At 48.7% G+C, this 15330-nt stretch overlaps 1 protein-coding gene across 3 annotated transcripts in view; it reads right to left on the bottom strand.

The window, feature by feature from the left end:
- Nucleotides 1-14360, bottom strand: part of GFOD2 (Gfo/Idh/MocA-like oxidoreductase domain containing 2) — a 53134-nt gene extending 38774 nt beyond the window's left edge. For 2 of the 3 annotated variants that reach the window (XR_013347701.1, XM_077831340.1), the window contains exon 1: nucleotides 14238-14360. The gene's annotated coding sequence lies outside the window, so the exon portion shown is untranslated. Of the gene's footprint in view, nucleotides 1-12579; nucleotides 12628-14237 lie in introns of those variants that run through there. The other variant, XM_077831341.1, reaches the window with a different exon arrangement.
- Between the last annotated feature and the right edge of the window lie 970 nt (nucleotides 14361-15330).

Consider the following 15330-nt stretch of genomic DNA (forward strand, 5'->3'; position numbering starts at 1 on the left):
ATGTTATAATTCTTGACATCTGATTTGTGTCCATTTATTCTTTTACGTAGAGACTGTCCAGTTTGACCAATGTAAATGGCAGAGGGGCATTGCTGGCACATGATGGCATATATCACATTGGTGGATGTGCAGGTGAACGAGCCTCTGATAGTGTGGCTGATGTTATTAGGCCCTGTGATGGTGTCCCCTGAATAGATATGTGGGCACAGTTGGCAACGGGCTTTGTTGCAAGGATAGGTTCCTGGGTTAGTGGTTCTGTTGTATGGTATGTGGTTGTTGGTGAGTATTTGCTTCAGGTTGGGGGGCTGTCTGTAGGCAAGGACTGGCCTGTCTCCCAAGATTTGTGAGAGTGTTGGGTCATCCTTCAGGATAGGTTGTAGATCCTTAATAACGCGTTGGAGGGGTTTTAGTTGGGGGCTGAAGGTGACGGCTAGTGGCATTCTGTTATTTTCTTTGTTAGGCCTGTCCTGTAGCAGGTGACTTCTGGGAACTTTTCTGGCTCTATCAATCTGTTTCTTCACTTCAGCAGGTGGGTACTGTAGTTGTAAGAATGCTTGATAGAGATCTTGTAGGTGTTTGTCTCTGTCTGAGGGGTTGGAGCAAATGCGGTTGTATCGCAGAGCTTGGCTATAGACAATGGATCGTGTGGTGTGGTCAGGGTGAAAGCTGGAGGCATGTAGGTAGGAATAGCGGTCAGTAGGTTTCCGGTATAGGGTGGTGTTTATGTGACCATTGTTTATTAGCACTGTAGTGTCCAGGAAGTGGACCTCTTGTGTGGACTAGACCAGGCTGAGGTTGATGGTGGGATGGAAATTGTTGAAATCATGGTGGAATTCCTCAAGGGCTTCTTTTCCATGGGTCCAGATGATGAAGATGTCATCAGTATAGCGCAAGTAGAGTAGGGGCGTTAGGGGACGAGAGCTGAGGAAGCGTTGTTCTAAATCAGCCATAAAAATGTTGGCATACTGTGGGGCCATGCGGGTACCCATAGCACTGCCGCTGATCTGAAGGTATACATTGTCCCCAAATGTAAAATAGTTATGGGTAAGGACAAAGTCACAAAGTTCAGCCACCAGGTTAGCCGTGACATTATTGGGGATAGTGTTCTTGACGGCTTGTAGTCCATCTTTGTGTGGAATGTTGGTGTAGAGGGCTTCTACATCCATAGTGGCCAGGATGGTGTTATCAGGAAGATCACCGATGGATTGCAGTTTCCTCAGGAAGGCAGTGGTGTCTCGAAGATAGCTGGGAGTGCTGGTAGCGTAGGGCCTGAGGAGGGAGTCTACATAGCCAGACAATCCTGCTGTCAGGGTGCCAATGCCTGAGATGATGGGGCGCCCAGGATTTCCAGGTTTATGGATCTTAGGTAGTAGATAGAATATCCCAGGTCGGGGTTCCAGGGGTGTGTCTGTGCGGATTTGATCTTGTGCTTTTTCAGGAAGTTTCTTGAGCAAATGCTGTAGTTGCTTTTGGTAACTCTCAGTGGGATCATAAGGTAATGGCTTGTAGAAAGTGGTGTTGCAACAAAGCCCGTTGCCAATTGTGCCCACATATCTATTCAGCGGACACCATCACAGGGCCTAATAACATCAGCCACACTATCAGAGGCTCGTTCACCGGCACATCCACCAATGTGATATATGCCATCATGTGCCAGCAATGCCCCTCTGCCATGTACATTGGTCAAACTGGACAGTCTCTACGTAAAAGAATAAATAGACACAAATCAGATGTCAAGAATTATAACATTCATAAACCAGTCGGAGAATACTTCAATCTCTCTGGTCACGCAATTACAGACATGAAGGTCGCTATCTTAAAACAAAAAAACTTCAAATCCAGACTCCAGCGAGAAACTGCTGAATTGGAATTCATTTGCAAATTGGATACTATTAATTTAGGCTTAAATAGAGACTGGGAGTGGCTAAGTCATTATGCAAGGTAGCCTATTTCCCCTTGTTTTTTCCTACCCCCCCCCGCCCGCCCCGACGTTCTGGTTAAACTTGGATTTATGCTGGAAATGGCCCACCTTGATTATCACACACATTGTAAGGAGAGTGGTCAGTTTGGATGAGCTATTACCAGCAGGAGAGTGAGTTTGTGTGTGTGGTTTTTGGAAAAAAGGAGGGGGGTGAGAAAACCTGGATTTGTGCTGGAAATGGCCCACCTTGATTATCATACACATTGTAAAGAGAGTGGTCACTTTGGATGGGCTATTACCAGCAGGAGAGTGAATTTGTGGGGGGCGGAGGGTGAGAAAACCTGGATTTGTGCTGGAAATGGCCCAACTTGATTATCATACACATTGTGAGGAGAGTGATCACTTTAGATAAGCTATTACCAGCAGGAGAGTGGGGTGGGAGGAGGTATTGTTTCATGGTCTCTGTGTATATAATGTCTTCTGCAGTTTCCACAGTATGCATCCGATGAAGTGAGCTGTAGCTCACGAAAGCTTATGCTCAAATAAATTGGTTAGTCTCTAGGGTGCCACAAGTACTCCTTTTCTTTTTGCGAATACAGACTACCACGCCTGTTACTCTGAAACCTACCTCCACTAATTCTTCCAATTCCTTCTTCCATTCCACAGCTGTCGCCTTCATTTTCTCTAGACCGAGTATCAATCTGCTCATTCTCAACCAAGCCCTAGTCTCAGTTAGAAATTGGTTGAGTAACTCCTCACGAAAGCTTATGCTCAAATAAATTTGTTAGTCTCTAACGTGCCACAAGTACTCGTTTTCAATTTGTTGGGTCAGCCTAATATGGAATGCAGTAGATTCTCCATCACTTTAAATCTTTACATCAAGACTGGATGTCTTTCTAAAAGATATGATCTAACTCTACCACAAGTTACCACACTCCACATAGGGATCACCACATGAAGTTCTATGGTCTGTGCTACACAGATTATACAAGAGTGATCACAATGGCCACGGCTTGTTCTTAAGAATGATTAATCTCTGAAACCCGCTCAGATAATATTACACAAAGCTGGTGATATTCTGGATCTAAGGCTGAGCAGAACGTTCCAAGTCACAGACAGGCAGTTACATTCAGGGAGATTAAGCATATGATTCAATATGAAATAAACAAGTTTATATCCCAAACATTATACAGTTTCAGAAAGGAATTTGATATAGTCAACTTTAAATAGTTAAATTTTAAAAATGAGTTGAAAGTATTTGCAGGTCCTATCCCTGCCTTGAATGCCCCTGCCAGTTTTGTGGGTTACAGTTAGAGAAATTTTTAAAATGAGACAATCTTTCTCATTATACTCTTAGCCCGGCAGAAGAGTCTGTCCTATCTTGGGGGCCTCTCCTTTTGTCCCTCCAGGGCCACAAACGTGATACAGTTCTGTGGTGACCTAGAATCCTACTTCCGACGTCTCCGACTCAAAGAATATTTCCAACACACCTCTGAACAACATACTAACCCACAGAGTCCTTCCTACCAACACTACAAAAAGAAGGATTCTGTGTGGACTCCTCCTGAAGGTCGGAACAACAGACTGGACTTCTACATAGATTGCTTCCGTCAACATGCATGGGCTGAAATTGTGGAAAAGCAGCATCACTTGCCCCATAACCTCAGCCATGCAGAACACAACACCATCAACAGCCTGAGGAACAACTCTGACATCATAATCAAAAAGGCTGACAAAGGAGGTTCTGTCGTCATCATGAATAAGTTGGGAATATGAACAAGAGGCTGCTAGGCAGCTCTCTAACTCCACATTCTACAGGCCATTATCCTCTGATCCCACTGAGGATTACCAAAAGAAACTACACCATCTGCTCAAGAAACTCCCTGAAAAAGAACAGGAACAGATCTGTGCAGACACATGCCTAAAACCCCAACCAGAGGCATTCTATCTGCTTCCCAAGATCCATAAACCTGGAAATCCTGGGCACCCCATCATCTCAGCATTGGCACCCTGACAGCAGGGTTGTCTGGCTATGTAGACTCCCTCCTCAGGCCCTAAGCTACCAGCACTCCCAGCTATCTTTGAGACCCCACTGACTTCCTGAGGAAACTACAATCCATCGGTAATCTTCCTGAAAACACCATCCTGGCCACTATGGATGTAGAAGCCCTCTACACCAACATTCCACACAAAGATGGACTACAAGCCGTCAGGAACAGTATCCCCGATAATGTCACGGCAAACCTGGTGGCTGAGCTTTGTGACTTTGTCCTCACTCACAACTATTTCACATTTGGGGACAATATATACCTTCAAGTCAGCGGTACGGCTATGGGTACCCGCACGGCCCCACAGTATGCCAACATTTTTATGGCTGACTTAGAACAACGCTTCTTTAGCTCTCGTCCCCTAACGCCCCTACTCTACCTGCGCTATATTGATGACATCTTCATCATCTGGACCCATGGAAAAGAAGCCCTTGAGGAATTCCACCATGATTTCAACAATTTCCATCCCACCATTAACCTCAGCCTAGATCAATCCACACAAGCGGTCCATTTCCTGGACACCACTGTGCTAATAAGCAATGGTCACATAAACACCACCCTATACCGGAAACCTACTGACCGCTATACTTACCTACTTGCCTCCAGCTTCCATCCAGGACACACCACACGATCCATTGTCTATAGCCAAGCTCTAAGATACAACCACATTTGCTCCAATCCCTCAGACAGAGACAAACACCTACAAGATCTCTATCAAGCATTCTTAAAACTACAATACCCAGCTGTTGAAGTGAAAAAACAGACTGACAGAGCCAGAAGAGTACCCAGAAGTGACCTACTACAGGACAGGCCCAACAAAGAAAATAACACCACCACTAGCCATCACCTTCAGCCCCCAACTAAAACCTCTCCAGCGCATCATCACAGATTTACAACCTATGCTGAAAAATGATCCCTCACTCTCACAGATCTTGGGAGACAGACCAGTCCTCGCTTACAGACAGCCCCCCAACCTGAAGCAAATACTCTCCAGCAACCACACAACAAAAACACTAACCCAGGAACCTATCCTTGCAACAAAGCCCAACTCTGTCCACATATTTATTCAAGTGACACCATCATAGGACCTAATCACATTAGCCACGCCATCAGGGGCTCATTCACCTGCACATCTTCCCATGTGATATATGCCATCATGTGCCAGCAATGCCCCTCTGCCATGTACACTGGCCAAACTGGACAGTCTCTACGCAAAAGAATAAATGGACACAAATCTAACATCAGGAATCATAACATTCAAAAACTGGTAGGAGAACACTTCAACCTCTCTGGCCACTCAGTAAAAGATTTAAGGGTGGCAATTTTGCAATAGAAAAGCTTCAAAAACCGACTCCAATGAGAAATTGCTGAGCTTGAATTAATATGCAAACTAGATACCATTAACTTTTGAATAGAGACTGGGAGTGGCTGGGTCATTACACATATTGAATCTATTTCCTTAAGTGAAGTATCCTCACACCTTCTTGTCAACTGTCTAAATGGGCCATCTCGATTATCACTATAAAAGTCTTTTTCTCCTGCTGATAATAGCTCACCTTAACTAATTAGCCTCTCACAGTTTGTATGGCAACTTTCAACGTATCTGTATGTGTGTGTGTATATCTTCTTACTATATGTTCCATTCTATGCATCCGATGAAGTGGGCTGTAGCCCATGAAAGCTTATGCTCTAATAAATTTGTTAGTCTCTAAGGTGCCACAAGTCCTTTTCTTTCTCCTGTTGCTGTGTGAAAGATCCAAGAAAGCTATAGGGAAAAACTAACTATACACAAGGTGCTGTCACACACACAAAAGCTGATGAGAGAGATTTCCCCCTCAAATCCTAGAGTTACTGGTCATATCAAAGATTATTGTAACAAGTAAACATTTTTCATATTAAAGTGCTATTTCTAAACTGAAGGTGTACCTGTAAACGCTTGCTTTCCCGCTCCCCACACCGGTTCTGTAATAGCTGTGACATTATAGCACAGGGTAGGGCAAACTTTTTGGGCCGAGGGCCACAGCTGGGTGGGGAAATTGTGTGCAGGGCTGGGGCAGGGGTTTGGGGTGCGGGAGGGAGTGCGAGGTGTGGATGAGGGTGCGGTGTGCAGGAACAGGCTCAGGGCAAGGGATTGGGGCAGAAGAGAGGTGCGGGGTATATGAGGGGGCTCAGGGAAGGAGGTTGGAGTGAAGGAGGGGTGCGGACTGCAGGAGGGAGATCAGGGCAGGGGGTTAGGATGCAGGAGGGGTGCGGTGTGTGGCAGGGGGCGCAGGGCAGGGGGTTGGGGTGCACGGGGTGCAGGCAGGGAGTTGGGGGGCGGGGTGCAGGAGGGGTTCAGGCTCCGGCCCGGCGCTGCTTACCTAAAGTGGCTCTGGGGTGGCAGTGGTGTGCACCGGGGCCAGGGCAGGCTCCCTGCACACCTGCCCTGGCCCCACGCCGCGTTGCTCCGGGAAGCGGCCGGCACCACATCCCTGCGCGGCCCTTGGGGAAGGGGTAGGCACAGGGCGCCGCGTGCTGCCCTTGCCACGCCTCCAGGTACCACCCCCGAAGCTCCCATTGGCTGCGGTTCCCCATTCCTGGCCAACGGGTGCTGCGGGGGGCGGTGCCTGGAGGCAAGGGCAACGAACAGAGCCCTCTGCCTCCTTCAGGGCCCCAAAGGCGTGGTGCCAGCCGCTTCTGAGAGTGGTGCGGGGCCTGCGGCACCATGGGGGACAATCCCACGGGCCAGATCCAAAGCCCTGACCAGCTGGATCCAGCCTGCAGGCCATAGTTTGCCCACCCCTGTTATAGCATAATACGTAGCACGTTTCAAACAGTAACAAACCCTCACAATCCCCCTGTGAGGCAAGTACTACTCCATTCTACAAGTTGGAAAAACTAAGATAGGGAGAAGAGAAATGACTTGCCAAAGTTCAAATGGTAAGTCAGTACACAGACCCCTGTGCTGCGCTAAGACCACACCTCCCCATGGTGTGTGTTGGGGCTTCAGGGCATCACTCTGGGAGACTTCAGTACAAGAGGAAAACAAACAAACAAACAAACAAAAATCTTAGGCACCCTGAACACCCATTTTTCCTACTACAATTTGAGGCATCCAGCATGTTACCTTATTTAGTGAATTTCTGATGGCACTTCGCTGCCCTGAACAAAAAGTCACCTTTAGGTTTTCTCTATGATATTGCTAATTTCAGACTTTTTGCACGGGTACAACTCAAAGCCTTTTTAAAAAAAATTACATTTGCAGGACCTCAACAAGAGGCAAGGCATCTGAGGTAGTGTTTTGTTTTGTTTTTTAATTAATTTAGTGCAGGGGGAATGTGCCAGATCGATACAGTGGAGATCAAAATCTTGTGTCTATGCACAAAACCTATACCTCATGGATTAAAAACAAAAGGGCATACCTCTCTATCTCCCCCTCACTCACACACACACACACACCCCTCCCTGCAATTAATAACCTCTCTCAATCTCAGTCTGATGGCGAAAGGAAAGTTTCATTTCTGGTGCTGATTCAATACTTCACCTCTCTACTAAGTTCAAACAAAGGGGCCAATTCGTGCCAACTGTCAATGTGATTTATGTGTTTATTTTTATCCGATGTTTATTTGTATTTATTTCACACAGGCCAAACAGCTGGACAGGAACAATTTTCAGTCACCTCCAACATGGACATAGGTGAGTTTTGTTTTGTTTTTTTGAAGTTTAATGTATCATAAACTATACCATATGAATAGTCAACTACTGTGCATTTGTGTAGCATTTATACTAAAGATTGATGGTTATAACAACTCTGTATTGCTGTCTGAACAGTATATACTGTGTTGCCTCAAGCATTCTGCATTCACTACACGGCTGACTATATTGGTTCCAAGGGAGCCATTACATATTTGCTCTATAATCTGACCTTAAAAGAATGTTTGCTGATATTCAATAGGCAAATACAACCCCAGTTATAAAAGTCCTAAGACAGGCACCCATACAACCTTATGTTTTGCTTAGACACTCCTATACTGCCTGTAATTCACAGAAATGGGTATACTGGAGAGGTATTACAAGCAGAATATGAGAGGAATGCAGGCAGACCGAGAGAAGTTTGAAAAAAACACATTATTTGACTCTCCCAAGAGAAAAAATGTGATCAAAATTGAAAGTGGCAGTTCATTCTCTGAAAGTTGAATAAGGGGTTCAAATCCATCAAGTAATCAGGAGAGGCTGCTCATAAGGAAAAATAATCCACTTTATCATTAAAAAAAAGTGTCAAAATGGATAATAAATTTGTGTGCACCTATATCCTGAAACGAGACTCTCTCAAATACGAGTCAGTCTTTTCAGATCAGGGAAAAGGTATATTGGCTGCACACAGGTGACGTTTGTATTTCTGTTGCTCTTGCAGCACCTGTCCTACAGATAAGAGTCTTCAGTCTCCAAGGCTGTTAGACTGGCACCTTTCATCAGCATGGAATTCACATAAAAAAAAAATCACTCAAACATATAGTTAACACGATAAAGTTTAAACTACAGGACATAGGATGTGTTTTAATACAGCCAAACACAAAGTTATACATCTAGGAACAAGGAATACAAGCCGTACCAACAGAAGGGGGGCTGTATCCTGGAAAGCAGTGGCTCTAAAAAGGTCCTAGAGGTCACAGTGGGCAAACAACTGAACATGAGCTCCCAGTGCTGCACTGTGGCAAAAAGGGCTAATGTGATCCCCACATGTATAAAAACAGGAGTAGCAAGTAGGAGCATGAAGCAGATTTTACCTCTGCATATGGTATGGATGAGTCAGGTACTGGAATACCATGTCTAGCTCTGGAATCCACATTTTTAAAAGAATGTTGAAAAACTGGAGAGGGTGCAGAAAAGACAAAAATGATTTGGGGATTGGAGAAAATGGCTTTTTTACGGTGACAGATTTAAAGAGCTCAATCTGTTTTTAGTTCATGAAAAAGACGACTGAGAGGTGACTTGATTACAGTCTGTAAGTATTTTCATAGGGAGAAAATACCAGATACAAAAGGAGTCTTTAATCTAGCAGAGTAATACATAAAAAGAACCAGTGGCTGGAAACTGAAGCCAGACAAATTCAAATTAGAAATAAGGCAAACATTTTTAACGATAAGAACAAAATACCAAGGGAAGGGGTGGATTTTCCACATCTTGATGTCTTCAAACCAAGACTGCCTGGATCTCTTTCTGGAGGATAGGCTTTAGCCAAACACAAAAGTTACTGGGCTTGATACAGGGTTAAACAGGTAAAAGCAATATTCAGCAGGTCAGGCTAAATGATCTAATGGTCCCTTCTGGCATTAAACTTTTTGAATGAAAATCTTGGTGGGAATCTTCTTGGATTTTGTGTATTTCTGTATTTTATGGCTTGCCTCAGACGTCATAAACCTTATGAGACAGTCTAGGAGGACTAGGCAGGGAAAGATTAATGGACAAAGTCAAATATGAACTAAAGCAAACTCTAATATTGTATTCAATAAGTTCTTATACTACAGTCATCGCTCTAGTACCAGAGCACCTTCTTCGTGCAGTAAGGAAGATCGCTACACAGCTGTCATGTTTGTTGTCTCATCCTCTCCCAGGGGAGAAGCATGTACAGTAAATTATCTTGGTTTAGTATATTTTCAGGTTGTTGGTTTTAATATACATGTTGCTATATATTTATGTCAGGGAAGGCAGGATCAAACAAATGTGCGTTGCACACTTGAAGCAGAAGGTGGTGAGGTTCATCATGATCCACATTTCTCCGGCCCTGCCTCCTCACTTTGCAAGCAACATTAAACGTTTATTAACCAGAAGCATTGTGGTTGCATGTAAATAGATTCCTTTTGTATAAAAGAATGGTCTATGACAACACGAATTTTAACTATCCTGAAAATAAAATACACTTTGGTTTATTCTGCCATTATTATCCAGGAAAACCCATTTGTGCCTGATGATAAAGACTGTGTCACATCTTTGCACTTCTGCAGATCAAAAGATGTCCCTGAATAAATTCACCGTATCTATCGGTCTGGGAGCATGTGTAATTCCATGGCCAAGTTAATGATAGAAAGGAAAGGGAGGTGTCATTTGATTTGTAAAAATCATAATTTCAATGGTATCATCCTCTGTAACTTGGCAAGTGGAGGGACTTGCTGCCCCCTCAGCTCCAGATCCTTCAGTTGGTGGATATTTTTATAATATAAGGTCTCTGGAAATGGGTCAAGCTAGGTATCATTCGAAAGCCCTTTCTCCCACAAACACAAGGTACAAAACATGACAAGTCTAAAACAATTATGAAAATATATATTCAAGAAAATGTTTAAAAATCAACTTTTTAAAATTATATGTTAACACATCTTTAACAGGTAGTCCTCTCAAAGTTAATACAGTAGTCAGTCAGTCAAGGGCCACAATTTATCCATTAATGCTCAGATCATCATACCTGATCAATTTTTTTAATGTTAGAAATGACTACAAATGGAAGGAGTGCTTCAAGTTGATTTGCCATCATCAGCAAAAAAAGAAGACAGTCCACATGGGTTGGTGGGATTTTTAAAAAAAGTCATAAAAATTACAGGCTTTAGCTGGCATTATGGGATGGGGACAATTGCACGCTGGGAAGCTGACCCCTTGCTCACAGTCATCCCCGCGCAACGCATTTCTGCCCCACTATCCATTTCCAAAACTTCCCAACAGAGTGTGCTGGACAGTGGTGTGTTGCACGCTAGGATACCTCCTATGGTGCACTACACTGTGCATCGACACAAGCACTCTGGGTGAGTATGCACAACGCCGATGCAAGCAGCCAAGTATGCACACTCACGAGAAATATACTAACAGTGGGCTGGCTTTATGCCAACATAACTTGCGTCAACCAAAGTTTGCCGTATAGACATGGTCTTAGACTATATCTACTGCACAGATCTGAATAACTGAAGTGCTTTTGACAGAACTGTTTTAAGCACAAACTATTCACTGCAACCGCACTAGCCATACTGAGTTGTATTCTGAACCATGAAGCTTTGTCCTACGTCCCTACTAGTACTGCTCTGAACTACTTCAGTTACAGTTCCCTCTGGGTACCTATCCCATAGTTCACTGCACACACAGAAGCAGTGGACTCAGATTCTGAAAGACTCTGGTACACTATAGGACAATAGTGGAAGGAGTATTTGAACAATTTCAGTACCATTCCCACTGGCAGTAGATGCATGCAGGCTGAATTGATTCAGACTAAATCAGGTTTGCTTTCAGCGACACTAAATACTGGGTTGAAAAGGGGCAACAAGTGGCTAGTCAAAGTTTGGGGCCTTGGATATTTTCCAGTTGGAAGTAGAAATTGATGAAGTCTGGTATTTTTCTTTGATGCAATCTTGTTTATTTACAAAGAATGTACAAAGTCCTGTGTCTCTGACTATAGAAGGAACCAAGAACAAAAGAACCTTTTACTGAGCTTACATAGCCAGCAAGCCTCTTTATTTAGCCAATACCAGACCCAAAAGCTCTCTTTCTAGCTTTTTCCAGGGTCAAACTTTGCTTACAGGCTCCTGATTGGCTTTCTTGCCTGGCCTCTCCCTCTCTTTTTGTTCTTGTAGGTTCTCATTGTGTGCGCATGATCTCTTGTCCCACACAAACACCACCCCTACCCAACACAACAGTCAGCCAAAAGTCCTGGGTGGTTTCAGACACACCTTTTGCTTTAAGTGTAGCTTATGCTTAGTTATGTTAACAGAACTCACACCTATCAACCTCAATGGGGTCAAGATTTCACCCAGCTCATAACAGTACTGACCCAAATGATATTGTGTATGCGTGTAAACAGTTTGAGCAATTTTACATGCAGATGCAAGGAATGTTACAAATTTGCTAGGGGGCACCACATAGCTCTTGCAAGAGTAAATTTTCTCTTATGTAGAAAAGATATTCAATCTCAAAATACTTTACAAATAATCTACTTTTCAAAGTGCCCCTGAGTTTGGTATTAACCCCATTTTACCAATGGGGAAATTGAGACTTGCCTAAAGTCACACAGGAAGTCTGTGGCATTACCAAGCACCTCTCCTTAATTCCTTTTCCAAGACATTTTTCCGTTCGTTTGTGCCTTCATTTATGGAGTACCTGCACTGAACATCCGCTACACACTTAAATAAAGAGTTGCGACATGGTCTACCGCCGTCATGCTATGTATGAACAGAGCCCACCTGAACCTGCTGTGAGGAAGGCGAAAAAACCCCCATTGCACCTTGCCAATATAGTGGTAAGGGAAAAATTCCTTCCCAGCCCCCCTTAGTGGGGCAGCTAGCGTAATGCCACGGGACTCCTTGTTGTTTTTAACAGAACCTAGATCTCCAAACACCCAGTCAGTCCTGTGCTTTAACTGAAAGTAACATTTTGAACGATGGTGCATCAATGGCTATCAATTATTCCAAAAGCAGATACGTAGCACTACTGACCTTGTTTCACATCTGCTTCTATGCTCCTTACTTATGGGCTGTTCTCCTAGCACAGCAAATTCTTACCCATTTCAATACAGAGCTCATGGGCAGATGGGAAAAGAAGAGAGGCAACACAAAGGATATGCAAGTGAAAAGGCTTCAAGACTAGAGTACTCACCACTAAAAGTCCACATTTGTCAATCACTACCGCACAGTGATGGCAGAGACCTATTCTACTATAAGGACAAACTAGAGCACACAACATGTAACTGGGAGAAACTGCTGACAAATGCGGACTTTTCCCAGCCATCGCTATGTGATTTGCTAGTTTCAGAGTAGCAGCCGTGTTAGTCTGTATCCATAAAAAGAAAAGGAGGACTTGTGGCATCTTAGAGACTAACAAATTTATTAGAGCATAGCACCCTCGCTCAGCACCACCCCCAACTCCACACTCCCCCAGCACCCCTGGCTCCACCCCCCCAGCTCCGCGCCCCCCCACCCCCTCCCCTCGCTCAGCACCACCCCCAGCTCCGCGCCCCCCACCCCCTCACTCAGCACGCCCCCACCCCCTTGCCCCCTCGCCCAGCACCCCCCCCAGCTCCGCGCCCCCCACCCCCTTGCCCCCTCACTCAGCGCTGCCCCCAGCTCCGTGCCCCCCACCCCCTCGCCCAGCACCCCCCCAGCTCCGCGCCCCCCACCCCCTCCCCTTGCTCAGCGCCGCCCCCAGCTCCACGCCCCCCACCCACCTGGCTCCGCGCCCCCCCCAGCTCCGCACCCCACCACCCCCTCCCCTCCCCCAGCACCCCCCCAGCTCTGCGCCCCCCTCGCTCAGCACCCCCTCCCCGCGCTCAGCACCCCCCCAGCTCCGTGTCCCCCTCCCTCAGTACCCCCTCCCCTCGCCCAGCACCCCCCCCAGCTCCGCGCCCCCCACTCCCTCCCCTCACTCAGCGCCGCCCCCAGCTCCGCACCCCCCACCCGCACCCCCCCAGCTCCGCGCCCCCCCAGCCTCACTCAGCACCCCCCCAGCTCTGCGGCCCCCACCCCCTCCCCTCGCTCAGCACTGCCCCAGCTCTGCACCCCCCTCGCTCAGCACCCCCTCCCATCGCCCAGCACCCCCCCAGCTCCGCGCCCCCCACTCCCTCCCCTCACTCAGCGCCGCCCCCAGCTCCGCACCCCCCACCCGCACCCCCCCAGCTCCGCGCCCCCCAGCCTCACTCAGCACCCCCCCAGCTCTGCGGCCCCCACCCCCTCCCCTCGCTCAGCACTGCCCCAGCTCTGCACCCCCCTCGCTCAGCACCCCCTCCCCTCGCTCAGCGCGCCCCCCTCGCTCCGCACCCCCTCCCCTCGCTCAGCACCCCCCAAAGCTCCGCGCCCCCTCCCTTCGCTCAGCACCCCCCCAGCTCCGCACCCCCCTCGCTCAGCACCCCCTCCCCTCGCTCAGCACCCCCACAAGCTCCGCGCCCCCCTCGCTCCGCGCCCCCTCCCCTCGCTCAGCACCCCCCCAAGCTCCGCGCCCCCCTCGCTCCGCGCCCCCTCCCCTCGCTCAGCACCCCCCCAAGCTCCGCGCCCCCCTCGCTCCGCGCCCCCTCCCCTCGCTCAGCACCCCCCCAAGCTCCGCGCCCCCCTCGCTCCGCGCCCCCTCCCCTCGCTCAGCACCCCCCCAAGCTCCGCGCCCCCCTCGCTCCGCGCCCCCTCCCCTCGCTCCGCGCCCCCCCAGCTCCGCACCCCCTCGCTCAGCAACCCCTCCCCCAGCTCCGCACTCCCCACCCGCTCCTCGCTCCGCACTCCCCCAGCACCCCCAGCTCCTCCCAGAGCCCCGCCGGGCGGGTCTCTCACCTGCGGGCCGGAGGCGGCACGGGGCCGCGGGCTGGGGCAGCGAAGTCCAGCGGCCCCGTCTCGCTCCCGGGCGCATCCTCGCGGGCCAGGCGGGGGCGCGGGCGCGCTCCCGCGGGGCAGGAGACGGACGAGGTGGCGCGCTCCCGCGGCGCCGGGCTGAGTCCTGGGCGCGGCCCCTCTGTGGCAGCGCGCGCTGCTCACGCTCTGTGGGAGACACTCTGCCCACCCCGGCAGTTCGCGCGCATGCGCGGAAGGGTGGGGGCGCTTAAGCCTTAAAGGAGCCGCGTCCAATTTCACAGGCCCTGCGCTAGGCCGCCTGCAGCAGCAGCGGCAGGGGGAGCCCGCGGGCGGGTTACAGTAGGACCCACAATAAAAGAGTGGGGGACCAGGCCCAGATCCACAGACTGGCACCCGCGCAGCCTCTCTCCCGGCCCTCCACAGGGCACAGTGACCCCGCAGCACAGCCCGCAGCCAGGACTCGCAGCCCCCCAAGCCTTTGCTGGGCGCTACCCACCAGTGCATGGCGCTGACCCCAGGGATAACGCCACCCGCCCTCGCCCCCACCCGGCACCGACCCCTGGGGCTGCACCCCCCAACCTGCCCTTCCGCGCCCAGCCCCTCCCTCAGACTCACTTCCCCCTCAGCCCCCATACACCCCGTCGCAGAACCCCCCACCCCGTCTCACCCTTCCCCCACGCCCAGCCTCCGTGTCTCCACCTACACATCCCACACAGCCAGCCTCAGCCTCCCACCCCACGTACACCCCACCTCTGAGCCCCTCCCCCCGCTCAGCCTCAGCACCCCAGGTACAACCTGCCTCGCCCTCCCGCAGCACCCCACCGCTGTGCCCTCCCTCAGAGCCCGCCTCACCGCCGACCCATTGTGACACTGTACCTCAAAGCAGCGCCTGGAACCCCCATATTCACCACTGACCTATAATTATATGTTTTGTACAAAGTATATCTTGTGAGGTATAATTTTTAAAGTCGTGATCCACTGAACATGAATAGCCTGTTGGACTGTGTGTGTGATCAGTGCCTGTGAAGTTATTCAGCATTGCTATGTGTGTTACTGAAATAGGTCTTTCAGTTGC

This window comes from Eretmochelys imbricata, chromosome 12, assembly GCF_965152235.1.
Source record: "Eretmochelys imbricata isolate rEreImb1 chromosome 12, rEreImb1.hap1, whole genome shotgun sequence".
NCBI lineage: Eukaryota > Metazoa > Chordata > Testudines > Cheloniidae > Eretmochelys > Eretmochelys imbricata.